Here is a 23,269-nt window from a genome sequence, read left to right on the forward strand (position 1 = left end):
AAAAAAAATGGGCCGAAACAAAAGGAAAATATTTCGCATCTTGGTTCGAAGCCATATTTTAAATTTATGGCAGCATGCAATTGAGCACAAATCACGACAAAAAATGAACTGATACATTTAGGCCACGTAAAAAGAAAATTAAGCGGACAGCATTGGCAGCATATTTAGCAGTTGAGAGTGATAGTACACAAAGTGTCCAACTGGGATGTTACAAGATTTGAGGGAAGACCAAAAAAAAAACATGGAGAAACTCAAAACAAGTGAAAGCTTGTGGACGTTTCCTGTTTTGCGTGCACGTGTTTTATTTTTCACTGAACTGGATTCAATCCCGAGAGTTTCGATCAGCAGCTGAACGCCAAAGCTGCTGAGCCACCGCAGCGGGTCGCGGCGTTGCGACGTTGGGAAGCATCGAAAAAAGGTGCCACCAGGATGCAAGGTGCCCGAGCTTTCATACAATGGCGCAGTGCCAAAGAACTCCGCCGAGACCGAAGCCCGATAGAGTGAAAATCAATAGCCGGGCCATGAAGCAGAACCTTTAATTTTCCATATGCTTTCTCCAGAATGTTTATTTCAGAACGCATTAAAAATTTACAAGATTATTCAATTAGAGGTCCCGTAGTTTGGAATTGGGACCTCCTGCAGTTAGTAAAAACGGAAGATCTATAAAACATACTGCACAAAATTGGCAGATTTAGGTAGACAATGCTATACTGGATCTAGACGTGTATATGCCCGGAACATAAATGCCACAGGTTAGAGTACAAATTCGGAAAAGAAAACGAAAAAAATATTTGTCACTTCATGGCAAGAGTTTTTGTATTACAAGTTGAGAAATTGGTAGTTGTAATGCCAGCGGATCGTAACCAAAATTAAGTCAACGCTTACTGCGAATTTCTTACTATTATAACGAGAAAATGTTCACGCATTGTTACCAATGTGACATTGTTACCCTGAACAGCAGAAGAAAATAGAGACGACAGAAATGCGTTTAACGTCAGCTTCTAAGACCACATCTGGGAATACACACAAAATAAACAAGGGTTGAGCGGAAGCCTCAGTCCGCTAGCCAACGTTTCCACAACAGGACCTCTTTTCGAGAGTGTTTTCATAGCGGCGCAAATAACCCGTTTTCAACATAAGCCGTCTTCTGCGTGCATCTGTTAGGCTTCGTCGTAGAAAATCAATCTGAGAAAACAGACTTGCCGTTGAAGTGCAATGAAGGCAACGTGCGAAGCGTAAAAAAAAAAAAGAAACATCAGTATACGCGCGCGTTCACGAGAGCTGGAGAAATACAAAAAAAAAAATTGGCGGTGGTTTAGCTCTGGTTAAACCTGGAGTGACGCGATAGCTACAGCTGGCTGAGTGGAACTTGGTCACGTGACCAACACGTAACGAACCACGTGATCAGCCACGCGCGGCGCCGCCAGCAGCTGCTCCGAACCACGTGACTACCCACGTGACAACGCGGCGGCGCCGCCACGCTGAAGGCTCGAAATGCCACCGTAATGTACCTATCGCTACAAAATCGAGGTCGTAAAACAAGCCGTGTCCCTGCCGGTGTCGCACGCTCGTATCATTGACAGCTCAGTCTCGTGGAGACTTCGTGCACAAAACCTCGACCAATTCTCGGATCATATGATTCCACTGATTACCCAAGACCTCGGCGCACTCCGCTACAGGATTAACAATGTGCTCCAAATACACAAAAAGTGAGCTGTTTATGGAATTTTTATCGAGTATATTTCACCGAATAACCGCAATCTGATTTCTGTGGCCGGCATCTTACGCTCCCGTTTGCCTCAGTTCAGCCTGAATCTTTCCATGTGACTATAAGAGCAGTGGGAGGGGGGACTTGGCCGAAAAACATTTAGTACGGATGCAATAACGCGAAGAGGTATGCCGTTTGCAGTTAGCTCAATTGGGACAAGTCTAGAGTGCGTCACTGCAACGCATCACAAAAACGGCGGGTGCAGTCTGAATTTCGATAAAGCCGAGTTCTTTAAGCACACGGACCACTCGGCGAGAGGAAATATTTGCGCGTAGAAGAAGAAAATATCAGGGTGAATGGTAGACGTCCCTGCACGAGACAGAACAGTCATCTCAAAGCTTGCGATATCGGCAGTGATATAGCTGGTGGGGAGTCTATATACCGGAGAAAATGTAATCTTATCATCCATCTCTTAATTTTAATAGCCAGCGAAAGCGTTAACCGGATTTCGGACTGCCTTCTATTAGCCGACTACACTAGGCCTGGATGGTATCAATGGGTAATGAAGCGGAATGGTCTTTAAAGAATAACGGAGTCGATTCCAAGAGAAGGAAAGCGTAGGAGGAGGCGGCAGAAAGTTTGGTGGGCGGATGAGATTAAGAAGTTTGCGGACATACGGTGGGCGCAGCTCGCAAAGGACAGGGTTAATTGTAGAGACACGGGAGAGGCCTCTGTCCTGCAGTGGGCGTATATATAGTCAGGTTGGTTTATGGGGGTTAACGTTTTAAAGTGACTCAGGCAATGAGGGACACCGTCGTGAAGGGCTCCGGAAATTTCGACCACCTGGGGTCTTTAACGTGCACTGACATCTCACAGTACACGGGCCTCTAGAAATTGGAAAATTTGTTTTTGGGGAAAGGAAATGACGCAGTAGCTGTCTCACATCTAGAATTCCGCCTCCATCGAAATTCGACCACCGCGGCCAGGATCGAACCAGCGTCTTTCGGGTCAGCAGTCGAGCGCCATTACAACTGAGGCACTGCGGCTGCATAGTCGCGCTGGTGATGATGCTGATAGGTGCCCAGCAAGTTTGAAGGCAGGTACTGGACTTTTTCTCTACGAGGATAGTGATATCATTTTGATTGCTGCGACGGGAAATTGTGAGCAATATTGAACATTGTGCTTCCACGCCCTGCATGCAGAGTCGTCCGCTCGAAGAACACCGCTGCCACTGGTTGAGCGCATGCAGAGAGTACTGCACCGCCAAGTGTCGGCACTGCACAAAAGATGGAGTACGATTCCTCCGGCGATGCCCGCCTGGTTTTCGCTCACTTCACATTTTTCGTTTACGCTTCCGCTTCAGCGAAGTTATGCACTCAACATAGGCAGGTTATCCATGTAATCCTCGTGAACCTTGAATAGCAAGAACGAACCGAGGAATGTAGCTTCGATAAAATACCGGCGCTTTTGCGGGCAACCTGTGGGAATGATGTTATGGATGTGTTGCACTCAGCTTCGTCCGTTTCGTGGGGACACGGAAGGGCAAATGACATGTTTGTACCGTTATTGTCGTACGTCCCGCACGGTTTCGCTCATTACTGATGGGAAAGCCTGCGAGAGTCATATACTATCTTAGTCTGTGTGAAGTTTTTTTTTTCCCAGTGCACAACCATCCGGTTTCCGAAATCCGCATCGTGGTGGCGGCCACTGTGCTGGGATTTTGTGTCGGAGAAATTTTAACTGGAACTGCAGCACACTGAAACAGTAGTTGCTGGCCCCCGGGTCAGAATGGGGAAGGCGAACGAACCGACGAGCCGCAGGAAAAGGGAGAACAACCGGGAGTCGATACGGTAGTTCTGGCTCGGAGTAAGAAATGCACATGGGCACGAGATGCAATCCAAACAGAGAACCGCTGTTTTATTAGTCACTCTGGAGACGACAGGAAGGGAAGCGTGGTCTGGAGTAATGCAGATCGGGTTGCTGTGGCGAGGTCAGTGATTAGCAGGTGTGTGCCTATTGAAGAACAGCCCTACTACTGGGAAAATAGCGCAAAAGACGAGGACAACAAGAAAAGAAAACTACATGACCTTGTTGTCCTCGTCTTTTGCGCTATTTTCCCAGAATTGTGTATCACCACACCAACTCGCCCGTCTCGCCATCGTGTTGAACAGCCGAACGGCTGGCACCAGTGGTGGACTTGGGGAGAAACGAACACGTATAATGCAGACTTGAGGCATAAGACTAGCGCACGCGGTTGCAGCTGTTCAAAAGCCATGCGAGTGGAAAAGGCCTGTGCATGATTTCACGGTCGGCGCACCATTGGTGGGCCCCTGCCTTTGTCCTGGAGCGAACGTAACTGGCCTACAGATGATTACATACTGAAGTAAAAACCACTAGTTGCACGAAACCAGCACGAAACGATCAGTATCTGTAACCAAGAGACACGCATCGATTAGCTTTAGTCGCGGTTGTAACGTGCTTGCCCTAACGTGGAACAAAAGTGAAATCGTTAAGATAGGAAAGTACAGGTGTCCGCACAGACTTTCGGAACACGCCTGCCGTGAAGATTACAGCCGCCAGGCATGATTCAAAGAAATCAGAGGTTCAATCAGCACTGGAGCATGCATACGATAACAACACTAATTCAAGCTGAGCCCATATGCCGAAAAAAAAAGAAAAGAACGATTTTTTTTCGCGCAGCAGCCGGGTTCCGAAAAATTGTGCTCATCGGTAGGCTGGTGCCGGCTAAATAGACAAGAGCACAGTTTGTGCTACGAAAGAAAAACAAACAAGAAATACAAAAACGCACAAGTAAGAACTGCAGTGAGGCCATCGTCAAGGTTATTTGCCCGAAAGTTCTCCTTCTTCCACTCCCAAGGTGTCCTGATATTAAAGAGAGCTAAAAAATAACAAAATTGGTCGCTTAGCCTGTCAAAGGTTAAAAGTGAATGTTTACTGAAAAACTAAAGTCTGGCCCCGCACCAGCGACGCGCCAAGGCAGCAGGCTCTGAGAAGGGCAACTCAGCCGCGAATGAACTGCTCGAGGCTGCGCTTCTCGACGGCGGTGGCGAGCCAGGGCTGGAGCAGGAGCTCCTCGAGGAACCAGCGCTGCCAGTCGCGGCCCACCGAGGACACGACGATGTGGCGGCCGCCCGCGCTGTCAGCGCAGCGCCGAATGCGAACCTCGTGCACGCCAGACCAGACTGGCAGTAGGCTGACCACCTCGTCCTGGCCGTGCAGCAACATGTCCCGGAAGGCCGGACTGGTCACCTGCGGCGCAACGGGCAATCTCATCATGCACCAACCGCCGCGGCCGGAAGAAAGGGAAGGACGCACTATCGTGGTGTTGGGTAGCGGTGTGTGCTATCGGCAACGGATTACTTGAGGGGACATGACCACGCAGGATATATGCTGCCAACTGGGTACGGGCCTCCTGAGAATCTAGGAGCCCTCGGCGCTACTCAATGCTGCAACATGTGCCCAGCTAAGCCCACTACGTAACCGAAGGACCGGGCTCAGATGATAGCGAAAACTTTTGGCTTCAAGTTAGGATTAAAAAAAAATTTAGCTGTGGTTCAACACGGCGGAACCTAGTTGGACGAGCGAAAGCACTGTTAAGGTAAGCACACAAAGGTGAGCACTCATCACACGCTTTTACGTAGGGAATGGTGCGACACGCGATTTCCGGCAGTTGCGAGAGTGCCGTCGGCTCCGTATACGCAGTTGTGGAGAGGCGCAACGAGTCACGGGATTAGTTTCGAGGCTAGCGAAAGCTGCTGGCTCAACGCGCGCAGCTGTGGCGAGTCACGTGGCATGACGTCAGAGCCAAGACACCACTCCTGGTTTTGAGGTCACATTTCACAGCCATATGACCTTCAGCTTTGCGCGGGAGGAGTAGAGCTTTCGCTCTAAAAAGAAAGGAGGCCGTACGTGAGAGAGTGTTAGGCAACCTGTGGCTAGTGGGCCAGAGGTAGGGAAATTTGGAATGAGGACAGGAAGTTTAATAGCAGACAACATTCTCTTTTACTGGCGACGAGATGCTCACAAGGGTGATTTAAATCGAGGCGTAGATCACCGCTGTATATGCATGCAACTTGTAGTATTAATCGTAAATTGTTGCGTACCGGGCTGCTTACCCACGTCGCTTTCGGAGCCTCACGAAGTTCACTGTCAGAGAAAGGCAAGATGAGGAAGTGAAGGAAAGAGAAAAGGGCATCCCGTTATTGTCAGAAGCGCAGACCTTGCACGGGCTAGAACTCTGAACACTGTCTTGACCTTGACGGAGGTTAGAAATGGAAACTTTATCGTTTCGCGTTCAGCAACTTTTGTCCAGAATTGTTTGGTAAGAGTGTTGACTTGTGAAACAGTTTATGAACATAAATTTCATGTATTGTAAAGAAATTTTACAACAATTCCTATATTCGCAGATCTCATCCACAGGCGCGCATTTCTTTTTGCTATTAACGTTTTTGCGATCGTCAAAAGCCTCCACAATTAGTTTTCTATGGTAGTCTTAACTTCTCCATGCGAGCGATATGGAAAAGATTGTTTTAAAGATTTTGGTACACATCGGAAGAATGGACCATTACCTTCGGTTTGGTCATGACAGTACAGTGGCTCTTGTTGAAGCTGGAGGTGTCGTTGATGAAGCCGGACACAACTTCTGCTTCAGTCTTGATGCCGTACTGCTTGAGTATGCGGTCCATATCAGACTCGGACGCCGCTCGCAATTCCTCCACAACGCTCCTGTAGCCCATCCAGCCGTGGAATTCGAGCAGCTTTATGTTGCTTCTGCCGTCGACTAGGTGGCTGTTGCAGCTGGTGCTAAATACAGATTCCAAGAACCTTTGCAATCTGTAGAGGTGGCCAAGAACCCGGTTTGAACGATAAGTGTTCTTGTGACATCCCTTTGCCATGAAGTCCGGGTATTCTCGGGGCCTTTCGTGTTTCTCCAACCCGGCGGCCACCCCGGTCTTCACAAAGTCTATGCAGGTGGAGATTTTGGCCGCTATGGAGAGACACTGTTTCGAAAACACGCCGTCCTTAAGCTTGTCTGCCATTGCTAGGTGCGCGTTGGACATGACGCCAACGTTGTCGTTCTTGATGTAGTCCGAGATGAATTTCGTCATTCCATCGACCTGGAAGGAGTACAAGATAAAGTTGGTATCAATACCCAATTTCAGCCGCTGGAACGGAGTAATGAGTAGAACCGGAAGAAGTAAATGTTAGCATCCACCCGCTGCAACTTGCATGTAAATTAATATTACAGTTCGTAGGAAGCAGTCGTAGTTGACTTCGGTGCATTTTATTTGACTCCAATAGCAAAATAAGAGCCATCTTCTTCGTAATTACCAGACTCAGTTCAGAACGCTGTTGTTGAACCTTTTGTCCGTAAATCATGGGCTCTTGGTTTGGTACCGGAAAGAACAGATTCCTGTCCCAAATGACATACTCGTCTCCATCCAAGTCGGAACCTGCAAAAAGATGGTATTTAATATGTACGCAGCGACACTAGCTATCGAAGTGGAGTTGGTGGCTTCTGTATTTCAATTCTCTTCATCATGGGCGGTTCCCCATATTCCCTCCATCTCTTATTACCAAGAGCTTGTGCTCCGGAGCCCAGTGACAAGCTCGGAAGAGAGACTGGAGCAATCGACTGAATATGGCTCTGCCGTGCCTTTTTTTATCTGCGGTAGATGACGTAGCTGGAAGCTGTCGGGCGATACTGATGGCCAGTCGATGTAAGGGTCAGGCCACGAAAAAAACTAGAACGAAGGCTCGGAATTCAGTATACAAGCCAGCAACGCAAAATGCACACAGTGCGGCAACGCAAGGAACTCATTTACCGAGGAAAGCATTGCACTGCAATTGAGTTTTTACACGCTCAGATGTCGAAGTAGTTCACTCTCAAACATTTAGTATTGACAATCCAGAACGACCACACCCCTCGCCTGTGTAGCAGGAAGCCTTCTAGTTTGCTGGCGATTACAGACATCGTTTTGAGAAATATGGCGAGAAGTGCGTGTAATGCGCATTGAAGTGTAATTCCCGATGCATTACTAGCAGTGCAGAGGCAGCAGCAGAACTTTTTCTCGTGGACAAACCGACTGCTTGCTTTCATACTGGAGCTGCCTGCATACGTGACTGATTACAGGGTTACAAGTTTTCGGTAGTTCTGGTCTCCAGCACAGGGCAAGCCCTAGGCATCACAGCGAGTTTGTTTAGGAAAGTAAAACGCATGGTAACGATGTATGCGATATCCGCGCAGTAAACACAGCCACGTACTTTTCTGTAGAATTACTTTACTTTTTTTTTTGTAGAACTGTAGACCTAGCGGAGGTACTATTGACCGAATATACCTGCCAGCTTCCGCATACTTCACAACGCAGAATTGGAGTATAGGCATTCCGCAGTGCCCAGGCGGCTCTGAAATCGTTCCGCCGCGCACGTAAAAAAAAAAAAAAGCTGCCGTCAGCCAATTGGGCGGCGACAAACGAGAGACCACGTTCTGAACGATTAGAGGCGCGCGTTTGGCTGATCACATCTCTTGCCAAAGTGCTGTCGACGTAGCCCAGTTGGCTGACGTGCGCGCCACGTGTGGCTTGGACAGAGTGCGGAAGATCGTGGCTATAAGCGCAGGCAGACAGCGTGGAAATGCACTACGGGTGCGCGCCAGAAACCGCTTGCCCCTCTGGCTAATTAAGCTGTGTTCCAGGTAGTTTGCCGTGTCGACAGCAGCGCCGGAAGATTGCGCATACACAGGTTGAATGAAATGGCAGTACAAGTGAACGGCAGCAGTACTAGCCCCCTACAGAATTAAATAAACCTGTACAAATTGCGCGCTTTTTGAGTGCGGCCGACGGTACGCGGATTGAAGAAATGCGCTCGCCGCTTTAGTGTCCTGCTGCAGCGCGTTCTACCGTCAGAGCTAGTCTTATGCGACGCCGACTAGAGTCAATGGGCGCAGTTGACAGAACTGAAACCGTAGTGGAGGCTCTTAAAGTCAATCACGGGTGACCAAGTAAGCCTTGACCATGCACTGTACGCGTGCGGAGAGGGTGCGGCCGTACTAAAGGCGACCAGAGAAAGCGCACCGGCTTGCGCAGAAAAGTGGTTCGCTGCATGCTTGCCTGCCATTTCGCCGGAGTGTGGCCTGAAACCATTTGCCGGGAACCCGACGCAATCTTTGATGTGATGCAAGGCCGGGACATTCACTGCGGTGAATTTCCTCACGTCGCCGGGGTGCAGACAGGGGCACTTTGTCACGAGCTCGGTTCCTGTAAAAAAGCAGGCACGCTTGTTCGAAACTGCTCCGTAACGGTTGTCTGCAAGCGAATGCAGGTGAAACACTGCATAAAGAAGTGGCGCATACGTATAAAGGTAAGTTCACATCGAAGTCGTAGCTTTCTTTTTCTTTTTTGAAGACTAACGTCAACACGTGTGCTGCTTGGAAAACTTGGGAACATCATCACTCGTATAGTGTGGCCCGTGAGCCCATGATTTGAAATTAATGCCGACGGATTACAGGCACCACGAGCGTATGCGTGCGTGAAAGAAAAATCATCCTGGAGGAAATTTCCTTGCGATGCTCACAATGCAGTGGCACAGCGCACACGCCACCTGCACAAAGTGGCACTGCTGCATCGTTCGCCAGAAAACGCTCGCATGGCAGCAAGAGGCATGAAGGGCTTGAAAAAAGGGCGTTAAAAACAGCGCGGGTACCGAACATCCCCTAGCGACCAGATAAAAGTAGAGTGACAAGGAGTGGCACCGCAAGGCGGAAGCCTCTGCGTGAAGCGGCGTACCAAGCCTGCGATATACCGCATTGTCCTGCATGCAAGAAGTAGCGTCAAGGAAACCTGCAGTGGTGGTCGTTTCTCCAAGTGCTTTAGCAAGCATGTCAGTGGGCACAACCTGAGATCAGCTTTCTGGATATTAAGTCTGACGCATGTGAAAACTGCACATGAGGCGCAGCGAATAGATTTCAGTCGCCATGTGCGAGTTCGTAACACCAGTTTTGCAACAGGAGCATAGATTAAAAACGTGAGCACCGAATTGAAGTGAGGAGGACCACTTCTCAAAATAAGGCCAGAAGAAAATTCACAGGATAGGCTTCAGGATGGAGCGGCAATGGAATGAGGACGGATTTGTTATACGTAGGGTGTGAGGGTTCTTTGGAAAACGCGCAGAAGTGTTTCGGCCTCAATTTTCTCTAGTTTTCCCGGGAGGTCTGGCTAACGAGTGGTGCTTGACCACATTAGGAGGACGGCTAAGCTTCGCCTTAAAAAATGAAGGGCTATCGCCGTATGAAACTCTGCAAGTGCGCAGTGGAAACGTTCCGCATGATAAAGATGTTGTTTGTTAATAATTGTGTCAGAAACTCAAGGCTATTGGTGGCACAAGGTCTTTTTAGAAGGCCGTGGATGAAGTCCGCGCTGTACGGCCATCAATGACCCTCTCCGACCAGAATGTGGCGCGTTTGACAGATCTTTTGAGCTCAGACCGTTTCAGTGTCGGTTCAGTGGCACAGAATTTAATCATTCGCCTCCCCCCCCCCCCCTAAAAACAAAATCACGAGATTGAGACGAATAATTTGCAGATGCGAAGTGTGTGCGAACATTGTGGCCAAAGTTTAACGGACGGCCAAAAATCGCGCCGAGTTTAAATGTGCCAGGAGCTAAAAAGTGACCCCACTTTTTAGAAAAGGTCATCACTGGTGACAAGTCTTGGGTGCTGAATACCTGTACGACACCAAAGCATGCAGCATACGAAACAACGAAGTGCCGAGTGGCACGCCTCGGTATCCCCTCGCACCAAGAAGGTCAGAATGAGCGAGTAGAAGTTCAGGATCATGCTGTTTTTTTTTACATTAGGGGTCTCGTTCACCACGAGTTCGTACCACATGGCAGATCCGCCAACGTCAGATTCTACGTGTAAGTGCTCAAGAGACTCAAACGAAGGGTTCATCGCGTCTGACCTGGCATAGCGGGCTTTTTGAAACTTCACCATCACATCGCACCAGCCCACACCACGAGTTCGTACCACATGGCAGATCCGCCAACGTCAGATTCTACGTGTAAGTGTTCAAGAGACTCAAACGAAGGGTTCATCGCGTCTGACCTGGCATAGCGGGCTTTTTGAAACTTCACCATCACATCGCACCAGCCCACACCACGAGTTCGTACCACATGGCAGATCGGCCAACGTCAGATTCTACGTGTAAGCGTTCAAGAGACTCAAACGAAGGGTTCATCGCGTCTGACCTGGCATAGCGGGCTCTTTGAAACTTCACCATCACATCGCACCAGCCCACACCACGAGTTCGTACCACATGGCAGATCCGCCAACGTCAGATTCTACGTGTAAGTGTTCAAGAGACTCAAACGAAGGGTTCATCGCGTCTGACCTGGCATAGCGGGCTTTTTGAAACTTCACTATCACATCGCACCAGACCACACCACGAGTTCGTACTACATGGCAGATCCGCCAACGTCAGATTCTACGTGTAAGTGTTCAAGAGACTCAAACGAAGGGTTCATCGCGTCTGACCTGGCATAGCGGGCTTTTTGAAACTTCACCATCACATCGCACCAGCCCACACCACGAGTTCGTACTACATGGCAGATCCGCCAACGTCAGATTCTACGTGTAAGTGTTCAAGAGACTCAAACGAAGGGTTCATCGCGTCTGACCTGGCATAGCGGGCTTTTTGAAACTTCACCATCACATCGCACCAGCCCACACCACGAGTTCGTACCACATGGCAGATCCGCCAACGTCAGATTCTACGTGTAAGTGTTCAAGAGACTCAAACGAAGGGTTCATCGCGTCTGACCTGGCATAGCGGGCTTTTTGAAACTTCACCATCACATCGCACCAGCCCACACCACGAGTTCGTACTACATGGCAGATCCGCCAACGTCAGATTCTACGTGTAAGTGTTCAAGAGACTCAAACGAAGGGTTCATCGCGTCTGACCTGGCATAGCGGGCTCTTTGAAACTTCACCATCACATCGCACCAGCCCACACCACGAGTTCGTACCACATGGCAGATCCGCCAACGTCAGATTCTACGTGTAAGTGTTCAAGAGACTCAAACGAAGGGTTCATCGCGTCTGACCTGGCATAGCGGGCTTTTTGAAACTTCACCATCACATCGCACCAGCCCACACCACGAGTTCGTACTACATGGCAGATCCGCCAACGTCAGATTCTACGTGTAAGTGCTCAAGAGACTCAAACGAAGGGTTCATCGCGTCTGACCAGGCATTGCGGGCTTTTTGAAACTTCACCATCACATCGCAACAGCCCACACCACGAGTTCGTACCACATGGCAGATCCGCCAACGTCAGATTCTACGTGTAAGTGTTCAAGAGACTCAAACGAAGGGTTCATCGCGTCTGACCTGGCATAGCGGGCTCTTTGAAACTTCACCATCACATCGCACCAGCCCACACCACGTTCCTCGTGACCCGCTTCCTGGCAGATTCAAAAGTACACACGGTACTCCAGCCGCCCTAGAGTCCTGACCTGGCTCCCCCAGACTTGCTTCCCCGCACGGAAACTCCCATGAAAGGAAATAATTTCGGAGCAGTTGACAGAGTCAAAGAGGCTTGCACCAAGGCTTTAAAGGACATTCACTAGGAGTCCTACCGTGACACCTTCGATACCTGGAAATCTCGCAGGAAGTGATGTATCAACGCAGGAGGAGCCTTTTTTGAAACCTTTCAATGTGTTGAACCGATCTGATCAATTTTTCTTTAACCGACTCACTGACATTACGTTTCGGACATACTTCGTACTTAGCCCCTGCGACCACAATTTTGCGTCCCGTCAGTGGAAAGTATGTGGGTAAACATTATTTTCTCTCTTCCGTTGGTCCGGGGTAATAAGAAAAACAAGTGGCCGTCGGCTTAACCCGCCATGAAGAATCGTCCTGTCGGTAGCCTTCTGATGCAAGGCAAAAATCACTCCTGTATTTCTCGTCTATTGTCACTAGTTGGTACCATAGGCGGAGAGAAGGTCGACAAACAGTTGTTGTCCAAACTTTGCCAGGACGAACTTGTGCCCAAACAAGAAGAGAACACAGCGGCCGACGCGAACGCGCACGACCGGCCGTCGGGATCAGAATCCGTCGCTCTCGGCCGCGGCCTACGTATTTAATGACTGAAAATTCCAGACATGCGCCGACATCGTCGCGATCTGCCCCTAACTTAGCAGAAGAGGTCTTGCGTGACAAATCCTTCTAGAGCGGTAATATCGGGTCTAGGGCGCGTACGAAAGATACTCTCCTCGCGCGAGGAAGAGGAGGAAGCTGGCGGCGATAAAGAAAAAACGTTTAAATTTGACGTGCAGAACTTTAAGGAGTACGCTGTATTTGAACGTCCAGTTTTTTTTTTGTTCTATTCCTTCCCTTCCCGAAAAGTGAAACGCCCTAGTTCCTCGCGACGATCTCTCTAAAAGGTATTTAAAATTTCCACCCTGCCAACGGATGCAGCCGCCTGTGCTTCGCACCCTAGATTATGATACTTGGCATTCAGGATTAACGTCCCGAAGAGACTAATGGGGTATGAGAGGCCCAGTAATGGAGGGCTCCGGATTAATTTAGACTGCATAGGGTTCTTTAACAAGCGGTGACATCTACCCTTTATCGAAATGCGGCCGCTGAAACCGAATCGAACCCGTGACGTTGGACACCATAGGTTAATAAGAAGGCATCCAAACTCTCCATTCCCACGTGTGCAACTTACCCAACGCCGGCAGCTACAAAGCATGTACAGTTACACACTTTCACAGTTAGCGGCTTTGCTCAAACTTCGTTGTTGCGGACATTCCTAGCCTTGAACAAATATGAACTTAGGTAGCATTCTTCCCGACCATCGAGACTAAATTTTCGCTCCGGCCTGCGATTCTGGCACTCAGACAGCGTCTATACACATGTCCACGCTGAGCCACAGCTGCGAATGAGAACTCAATGGTTTTCACACGCGCCTAATACCTGCGAATGCAAGGACAGAAGGCAGAAAGAAGTGGGGAGGTTCAAGAAGAGAAGGTACTGCCTTACAACACTTCACTGAAAGAAAAGGGGGATAAAATGAGAACGAGAAAAATAGGAGCTCGAATGAAGAGCGAAGTAAGGAAGCAAAGACGTTGCGTTCGGAAGTACCTAGTCGATGACACACTGCGCATGTGACGCCTGGCGGCAGCAGTCCATGGGTCAGATACCGCTTCATCAAGAGAGTCACGAGCGTGGATGCTGCTGCATTCGTAGCCGACCGAGATGCAGGCCTGAGTGATTACCGGGTCGCGAGCGCAGGCTCTGTCACTGAAAGAGCACTGGCGAAAGAGCCGGAACGCGCATGACAAGAAACTAGGGGTGTGCGTATAGTATTTTTTTCCAAACCGAATCGAATAGTGTAGCTGTGCTACCGACCGAATCGAATCGAATAGTGAGAACCCAATCGAATATTTTTTTATGAGTATAAGATACTTGTGGTAATATACGGCCTTGTGGTAGAGCATCCGCCTCGCATTCGAGAGGTGCTGGGTTCGATCCCTAGTGCTGCCGGGTGCCCACCGGTTTTTTATGGGTACAAGATTTCCCCCGGCCACAAGATGGGCTTCCACAGCACGAGGCGGATTTAGGGTTGCTTGACGGCAGAACTTATCTCTGATCCTTCAAGGCAACGGTTTGGTCGAAGACCCTTTTCCCAGGCATCTCACCCTAGAAGAGCCGAGCACCAGGCCGGGGGAAATCTTGTACCCGGTGGGCACCCGGCGGCGGGGAATCGAGCCCAGCACCTCCTGAAAGCGAGGCGGATGCTCTACCACAAGGCCACCGCTTCGGTGGCCACAAGGGAAGAAACAGCGAATCGCTGTTTTCGCAGTTATAGCTATATCGGTTAAAAGACTCGACACTGATCTGCAAGAGGGGGATCGCAACACGAAGTCGGTGTATTAACTTTATCATTGCTACATTACGCGCATAGGAGAAGTACCTTTTGCTGTTCATAACGCAAGGTAATCAACTAGCACCACACCTCAGTGCATGAGACGGACGAGAGCTCGTATGAGGCATGGCCTCCGAGGTCAGGCATAAAGGCCGGGTTTGCTGAACCTGCTTGGGCCCTGCCGTATCGCCCAATCTCTGAGGCCACGTATGAGGAATATGAACACCGCCACGCGAATGGACCGCACCGGCAGCAGTGTGGCGCTGAACTCTCCATTCCGCGCATACCGATCGTGGCAGCTGGTACCCGGGGTGTGTGGCCTCTGTTTTTGGAACAGCCGTGGAAGAAGAATACGGCAGGCCTTATTCGAACTCCGTGCCAGTTCCAGAAGAGTTCGAGGACATACTCAATTCGTTTCGGATAATTCCAGCATGCACTAATTGATTCGTTTGAATAATCTAATAGGAGGACATCTGACTCGGTATTCGAAATTTTCGAATATTCGCACACCTCTACAAAGAAATTGTTCCCGGCGTTTGCTCGCAGTGCGCCATGCACTCGCACAATGAGATGTGTGGCGGCAGCGTGGCAGGTTCGCTGCTGAGTCGGCAGTGATCTTTCAGGGGAAAAGAGCCGGTGCCCGCGAACCACGCAGGCCTGTACCTGTCGGCCGCCAATGTACACGCTTGTGGGGCCATTAGTGGGCCAACCGACCTCGACACCGGTGGCTGCAGCCAGGCATCGCAGGCGCAGCTTAGGGCGCTGATCAAGCCACTCGAGACAAGCGTGATTGACTACGGGAAAGCCATATAGCGAGTCGTGCAGGCGCGAATCGCTCAAGAAACGGGACAGTGGCTGGAAAGCTTTCAGCGCCGACAATCGTTGCGGCCACGATCCGAGAATCGTCTCCGTCAGCGGGCAAGGATAAAAGCTGTCCAGTGCACAGCATAGCGATCGTCTCGCTAATACGTGCAGGGCTATAGCACAATGTATACGTGTTGTAGAGTCTCGTCACATCTGTAGCTAGCGCCGGCAGGGCTATCAGCAATGCCGATTGAAAAGGAGTATTGGTTCGTGAACGCAACGCCAGGCCTAGGCAGCACAGCAAATCTGCTTCAGGTCGTGGTAGGTAGGGTAGCAAGCGGAGCTGCGAAGGAGCGTCCAGGGAATGGAGATCCGAGTTCAGGTCAGCCTTCGAACTCGAAAGCAAGGAGGTCCCGAGTACAATGCGGCAACTTCAACAACTGCAGGTAGCGAAGTTCTCTGTTCTATACGTCATATGAACTTTGGCGACGCTGCGACGCGGAGGAGGGCGCACCAGTGGCGCTTGTTCAGGACGCTGTCCGTAACGCGATAAGCGATATAGATGTGCAAAAACGAGGGCAATGGTGGATTGCCTTGGGCGTCGTCCGTTCGATCGCGACACGAGGCGCGAGTGCGCGACGCGTACGATTCGCCCTACAGCACTACTGACAACCATTAGAGCACAACAAAACAGGGACACGAGGGCGGAACGTTCTACAGGTAGTCAACAGCGCGTTATACCACCCTCTTTTCGACCGGAGGTTGGGGTTGAGTTATGGTAACAGCGAAAGAAAAATACAGGAAAGATGATACCGCGAACACTGATGTATAGCTTGGCAGCCCCAGAATTCGCTTATATCCAAGGTGCTCGTCCCAGAAGCGAGCGGCGACGAGGCGGCGTTGGTCGAGGCAGAATTGAACGGCTCGAGTGGCGCTAAGACGCGCGAAGCGAGATATACCACATTGCGCTAACCGTCGCACGATTAAGCACTCTCGACCAATTCGCGTGCACATGCCTCATCGGTCGCAAAAACGCCTCATAATTGCAAGCCCGTGCACCGCGCTAGTAAAATACGTGCCGGAAGGCAAGCGATATGAGCGGGTCTATCTATAGCGTGCATTCTTCCACCGTTTCTCACGGTTTTTCGAAGCGCCTGCTTACCGCTATCGACGCTGACAGCAACGCACGGGCACCAAACCGTAGAGTAACCCTAGTCAGGGTTAAGTACCCACCGCTCTAATAAAGCCATCACCTAGCCCATCAGGCTACCCCGTATGCCAGCCTCTGCACACAGCTGCTTTCGCACATCGCCTCCATTGGAATGAAAAAACGCCCGTGTGCCGAGGTGCCGGCACACGCTCGATAGGGTCGAAGAAGATCGGTGTCCTCTACTTCGGCGTCCCTCAATACCTACAGTTCCCTTCCGGCGCTGTAGGCCGCGTAAAAGGCAATTACTAACCAGCTATCTCGGTAATAAGAGAACATAAAATCGCTTCCAACTGGTGGGCGCGGCGTACTCACCTCCGAGAATTTCAGCCGCTCGCTGGTGGGCGCCAGTAAATGAATCACCTGCAGAAAAGGCCCGTATTTATCACCTTTCAGTGGCGTCACCTCGGTAGAGTCAACAATGGCGTTCGTCCGGACCTCTTCTTCTTCTTCTTCTTCACCCCAGGCATATGGCACATACCCACGCGGGGGATTGGCCAAGGTGTAGCTGAATAAACAAAGAAGTTTCCATGGAAGATGATGACAAAATTCCAGCACCAATCGTGAATTTTGAAAAATCAATGAATAAAAACAAGAGAAGAATATTGACAGTTAAATAACAGACAGCATTTTGGTGAAAAAAAAAAGAGCTCGTAGAACTTTCCGGACCTCTTCTTCTTCTTCTTCTCCTCAAGTAATCCTCCTTTATTAAACTTCGTTATTTTTCTCACTTTAATATCTTCTTCCTTCATTCATCTTCTTAATCATAAGAGCTGCGTGCCTTGCCGTGTTTTTTTTTTCTTCGGCGGCTGACATGCACATAGGCCGCTGCGTTAAAGGGCAGCAAGCGTCAAGGCATATTATTTTTAATTCAAGTCCACATAAAAATTTTGTCCCTGCTTTGACCTATCTGGTAAGCGTGATTTACTTCTTTAACCTTGTGCAGCTAGAGGCAGAGAGATAGAGAGGAGAGTGAAGGCAGGGATGTTAACCAGAAGGGTGTTCCGGTTGGCTACCATGCACTGGGGAAGAGGAATGGTGGGATTGAAAAGGGAAAGAGAGAAGGGGTGAGGAGCACGGTCAAAAGTGACCCCCAAGCCAGTCGCTCTCTGGTAGCAAAACAGTGCGGTTTTCTTTGCTACCGCAGTGTCCATACATGTGAGAATCCTTGGCTGATGAACTCATCTACAGCCCAGCCGCAAGCACTGGATGTAGCGCACCAAGTACTTGCAAAGCGTTGTGTACTAGCAAGCTCAGCACGCATGCATTCATTACGGATGTGAGCACCGCAATCACTTGGAGATCTCGGCCAAAGTCCCGATCGTGGCTTTTGTCTAGTTCAGTCGTATACGCGTCGGATGATGCGAGTGCGGCACGTCCCTGACCCTGTGGGCGTGCAAGACTTCGATATAGTGGTGGCCATATAATACCAGAGGCAGTAGGTGCGGCGTCACCAGACGCCGGGCTTCCTTTATTTAGTGCGGTTTTTGGAGGAGGCGGCAAACTGAAGTGGTGCTTGAGGCCTTCCCATCAAAGCTGATTGCATTCCTTGAGGACCTTCGGCGGCGCAAACGACGTCGTCGCACCTTTGCAGCGGCCTCTCTGAGCGTGCAGCGGTTTTGTTTTGTTTATGAGGTTTAAAGTACCAAAACGACTTAGGCTATGAGAGACGCCGTAGTGAAGGGCTCCAGAAATTTTGACCACCTGGGGTTTTTTAACATGCACTGACATTGCATGTTAAAGAAGCCTAGGTGGTCAAACTCGAGCCTCTAGAATTTCGCCTCCATCGAAATTCGACCACCGCGGCCGGGATCGAACCCGCATCTTTAGGGTCAACAGCCGAGCACCACAGCCACCGCGGCGGCTATGTGCGTGGAATGGTCTCGCACCATTTGTTCCAGTACCGCCCGTTTAATATATAGACGGGGGCAGTCTTTCGAGGCAGAGTCGTGAGGGCCACGGCAGTTGGCGCACTTGAAGGCAGTCGCGCGGCAAATGTCGCCGCTGTGCGGCTCGGAGAATCTCGGGCACTCGATGGAGTTGTTGCAGACGCCGCTCACGTGAGCACTCCTCATGCACTTCCTTCACTGTAGCGGCTTAGGTACGAAATGTCGAACTGGGTGCCGAAAATGCCCAGACTTCACGTGTGATGGTATACAGTCACCCTTCGAGGTCAGCTTGACGCATTTAGGCCTTCCGAGGCGCTAAACGTGGATTATCGAAATGCTGTTGGTCGCCGGCTTGTTAAAGATGGACAAACAGGCGTCACAGATGGCGGTGGTTACGTTGTAAATTTAGTACGCCGGCCGCAGTGCCGCTGTCTTAAAGGATAAGAGGGCGTACGCTGATACCGCCGAGTTTGGTAATTGCGGTCAAGTTTTCAAGTGCGCTCCGCTCCTTAGCATCAATGGCAATAACATTTTTTTTAGGGGTTTACTTTAGAAACAATATGAGAGGGAACACGAGAGCGCGTGGCCGCCGCAATTTGCGGACCACTGTCGCCGAAAGGCGGCGAGAATCGGCGGCAAAGGCGCACGCCCAGTAAACATGGCTGGCTGAGACTTTCCGCGCATGCCCTTGGTGCCGTCCTTTCTCGTATAGTCTGTCGGCAGCAGTGCTTTGAGAAGCCCGGAAACCACGCGCTCCCGTGTTTCCTCTCATATTGCTTCTACCTGTACGTTCTAGTGTTACGTTGGGCAAATGATCATATCACAATTTCGGGGCAGAAGAAGAAGAAATAAGGCCATATGTGCAGTAAATGAGGCAGTGTTTATTGGCTACAAAATACCTGAGCAGTTCAGAAACAGGCGCTCAGTCCTTCTAAAAAGCTACCAATTATACAAACCCGACAATAGCAAAGCATCTAGAACGTAAAATGCGTAAAATATAATGGCAATAAATAAAGAACATAGGATACTACTGGTAACAATAAAGCCTAATCTCATGTTGTCGGGATGAAGTGAGCATGCAACAACGAACCCAAAGCCACTGATCTTGTTAGGAACACACTTTCGAGCCAATTTGGGGCGCCTTCATACTCTTCCAACCGGCGCGCTGCGGTGACTGCTTTTCAAGGGGGAGGAGGGGGGAGGGGTGTGCTGAGAAGCTGGCGCAGCGCTTTTGCCTCCCATGCAAGACTGCGACGTTTCCAGTCTTTATGACACTGCTCAACATCTCCGAGTGCGTTTCCACAATACGATTGTGTTCTTAGCCTTTTCAGAGCATAACATAAACTAAGCATGCGATGCCATCACGAATAAGACAGGAGCGACGACTCGAGCGCGCCGCAATGCTGGTGACATGCGCTCGCCAAGTACACCCTCCCCCCTTCCGCTTCCGGCCTCCTCTCGCCGATGCGCCTTCATGCACGATTTGTCGAACGGCCCTGTATTTGCTCTTTGACCACCTTCCTCGTAGCCGCAGTTACGGCGCCACGGGTGTCGTTTTAACGCGACAGCCTTAAGGGTCCCAAGTCGCAGAACAGTCGATGTCGTCGTCTGAGGGAAAAATCCCAATGGAAAAGGTTTAATAAAATTGAGCTGAAACGAAAATTTGGTTTGCGTGGCAATCGAACCCAAGACTTTCGGCTTGCGACATAAGCACGTTGGCTTGCTAACTGCACACTAATATGAAGGCAAGGTTAAGCAAGTGATAGGCAAGTACCAGCTTGGTTTCCAGGCAGTTTGGTCAAACATTTCGCTAACGTAAACAATAGTTTGGTTAAGTTACGACTTCTATAAAGCAGCATACTCATAGTTGTGGCCTTTAGTAAGACCTTTTTATAGGTTGTGCAGTCCAATAAGGGAGGACATAACAAGAAGTCTACCAAAGCAGCGCAGCACGCGGTGTATACGGTGTCGCACGGAATTGAAATTAATGCACTTCTTGAAAGTCTCCTGGAAAGCATCCCAGGACAAAATAGCATCTATAAAACTGCTAAAGACAGTGCTTTTTTTTGTTTAGCTGAAGATAACGGAGGCGACAATTTCCAGGCGCAGAAGAATACCCCTTTTCCAAAGCCGACGTGCAAAGCAACAAAATGAAATTTTCGTGCAACCATGTTCGTGAAACTTAAAACGAAAATTTCGTGAAAAGAAATGCATCGCCAGAAAAGAAACAGAAAAAATGCACCTCAAGCACAAGCCCCCATAAACGAGGAAGGTGCCAAAACATTGAAGACGCAGTCAGGGTCTGACAAGCGAACACTAGATTGAGCTCCGTGAACACATGGACTATCGGGTGCGACGTGTGTCTGAAAAACATGAAACGCACAAAACTTCTGTCGCACGTAAAGATGGGCTCTTAACCAAGCTCTCCAGCGCTGAAATGCCTGAAGAGATAATCACGCTCTTACAGGCTCAAATGACGAGCCTTACACAAAAGTCGCAAATAATCTGAGAAAGCAGTAACTGCAAAGTCTGCCACCACGAATAATTTTCTCAATATAATGAATTTTGGTTTCCGAAAACATAACACAGGTGGTATCTTTTCAAATATTTATACACCCTGTGGGAGGACAAGAGTCTGAACCTAGTGCTAGGGGTCAATATGCACGGTGCTTTCAGCAGTGTGCGCTAAGCTTGCACGCGTTTAATGGGACGCCAAGGTAGTTTGGCGGCACACTAACTCCATATAACACCAGCGTAACCAGCCGGCGTAGACCCCCTTTAATTCACACCATAGACCACAACTCTTGGAACAGAGGACGAACAACCCAACCAAATTGTTCGGCCAAATGAACAGCTTTATTGGTGCTGGATCTGGCTCCAGAGCAAAACGCGAGAACAACTGTATGAGGTGCTAATTAGGTACACTACCCAAGACAGAAAAACCAGGAATGTCGCCACTTTGCAGATTGCTTGTAAACAGCCGTTCCAAATAAGCAACAAATTATAGCGACTTTTCATAGTAAAAGGGTGGACACTGGTTCTTAACAATAACTGTTTAAAATCAATCACGTACAGCAGTTATTAATAATAAGAGAGTAATTACTCATTGTCATCCACCCAAGCGCAGCCATACGGCTACAAAGGAAAGTTATAGAGCTTTCTCAGAAACTTCGCAATTAAAGAACAATTCGACCTGGTCCGGGTTTCGAACCGGGGGACATCCCACCGCTTCACTGGAGCAGTCGCTCTACCAATTGAGCTAACCGGTCGAGAGCGAATTGATCAGCAACTCGAAGTGGAAACAGTGTTGGTCATATGTTTAGGGGAATCCTCAAAGGTAGAGTAAATTTGTAATAAGGGACTAATAATTACTCATTGGCTGCGCTTGGGCTGATGCCAGCTTCACATGCGTTCTCGGGGTCAATTTGAAGCCTTTCCAGGTGTCCGCGAGGGTTGCCGCTGAACCGCACCATGGGCACCTTGTATGTTAGTTAGTGATGAACGGCCTCTCAAACCGCGCAACGACTGAGGTACAGTAGTAGTTGGTAGTGTAAAATTCAGCCGAATCGACAGCACTTCTCCGAAAATCGTGCGGTCCGCATTAAATAGCGCCATCGGTCTGTAGCCCGCTATAACACACAATTTTCTTTTATCATCGTCTGCGTTTGGCGCATGATGGCCTCAGCCGCCTATAAAACACCCATTGTCGTCGATTATCGGAGTGAATAACATCAATTCTTGTGCATGACGAGAGCCAACAGCCGCCGAAAACAATGAGCGTGGGGATGTTTTTTTTTTTATTTGTGGCGTAAATAATTGGAGATTCACAGTGTAAATATTCAATCACTAATTGATCGACAATTGATAAAAAGTAGAAGAAAAAACAAACGCTTGCCGCCAGTGGAATCCGAACCCACGACATCCGAATTTCGCGTCCGGTGCTTTACCAACTGAGCTACCAACGGAGCTACTCTGAAGGTTCGGTTACACTACACACAAACAGCCCCGAAAGCAGAAGATTATACAGCCGTCGCCGTAGTTCAGTTGGAACTTGGTAGAGCACCGGACGCGAAATTCGGAGGACGTGGGTTCAGATCACACCGGCGGCATGTGGTTGTTTTCCTTCTGCTTTCTTATCAATTATATTTAAGGAATTGAATATTTACACTATTAATCTTCAATTAACGAAAAAATTGGAATAAAAAAACATCCCCTATGCTTCTTGGTTTCGGCGGCTGTTGGCTCCCGTCATGTATGTCATAAGGAGCACTTCTTTTCCCTTCAGATGAATTCTCGTGGAGAACTCAGAGAATTTCAATAATAAGGCACTGGTGAGAACCCTACGTTGGACAAGATATGAGATAGACTTCAATGACCCGTAAATTTTACCTGAAAGTCCGTCAGGTCCAGGTGTCTTTGAAAGCCGCACTTGATGAATGGCACCTTCCAGTTCTACTAAGTTAAATACCCACTTATTGCCGTGTACTTATCCCCTGACAAGGGCTCAGCAGGTACACGAAGCGGCCTACCTGCTCGGTGTCAGGGATGTTGATGGTGGCGGTAAACAGAGACGTGCAATATTTTTTTCGAACTCTGGTATAATTTCACTTTTACTTCTGACCAAACACTAGTACAATAGAGGTGCAATATTCCCATGGTAGCCGCGGGGCGACTTTCATCAAGCAGGAGCGATCTAATAGGTTGCCCAG

Source organism: Amblyomma americanum, chromosome 4 (assembly GCF_052857255.1).
Source record: "Amblyomma americanum isolate KBUSLIRL-KWMA chromosome 4, ASM5285725v1, whole genome shotgun sequence".
NCBI lineage: Eukaryota > Metazoa > Arthropoda > Arachnida > Ixodida > Ixodidae > Amblyomma > Amblyomma americanum.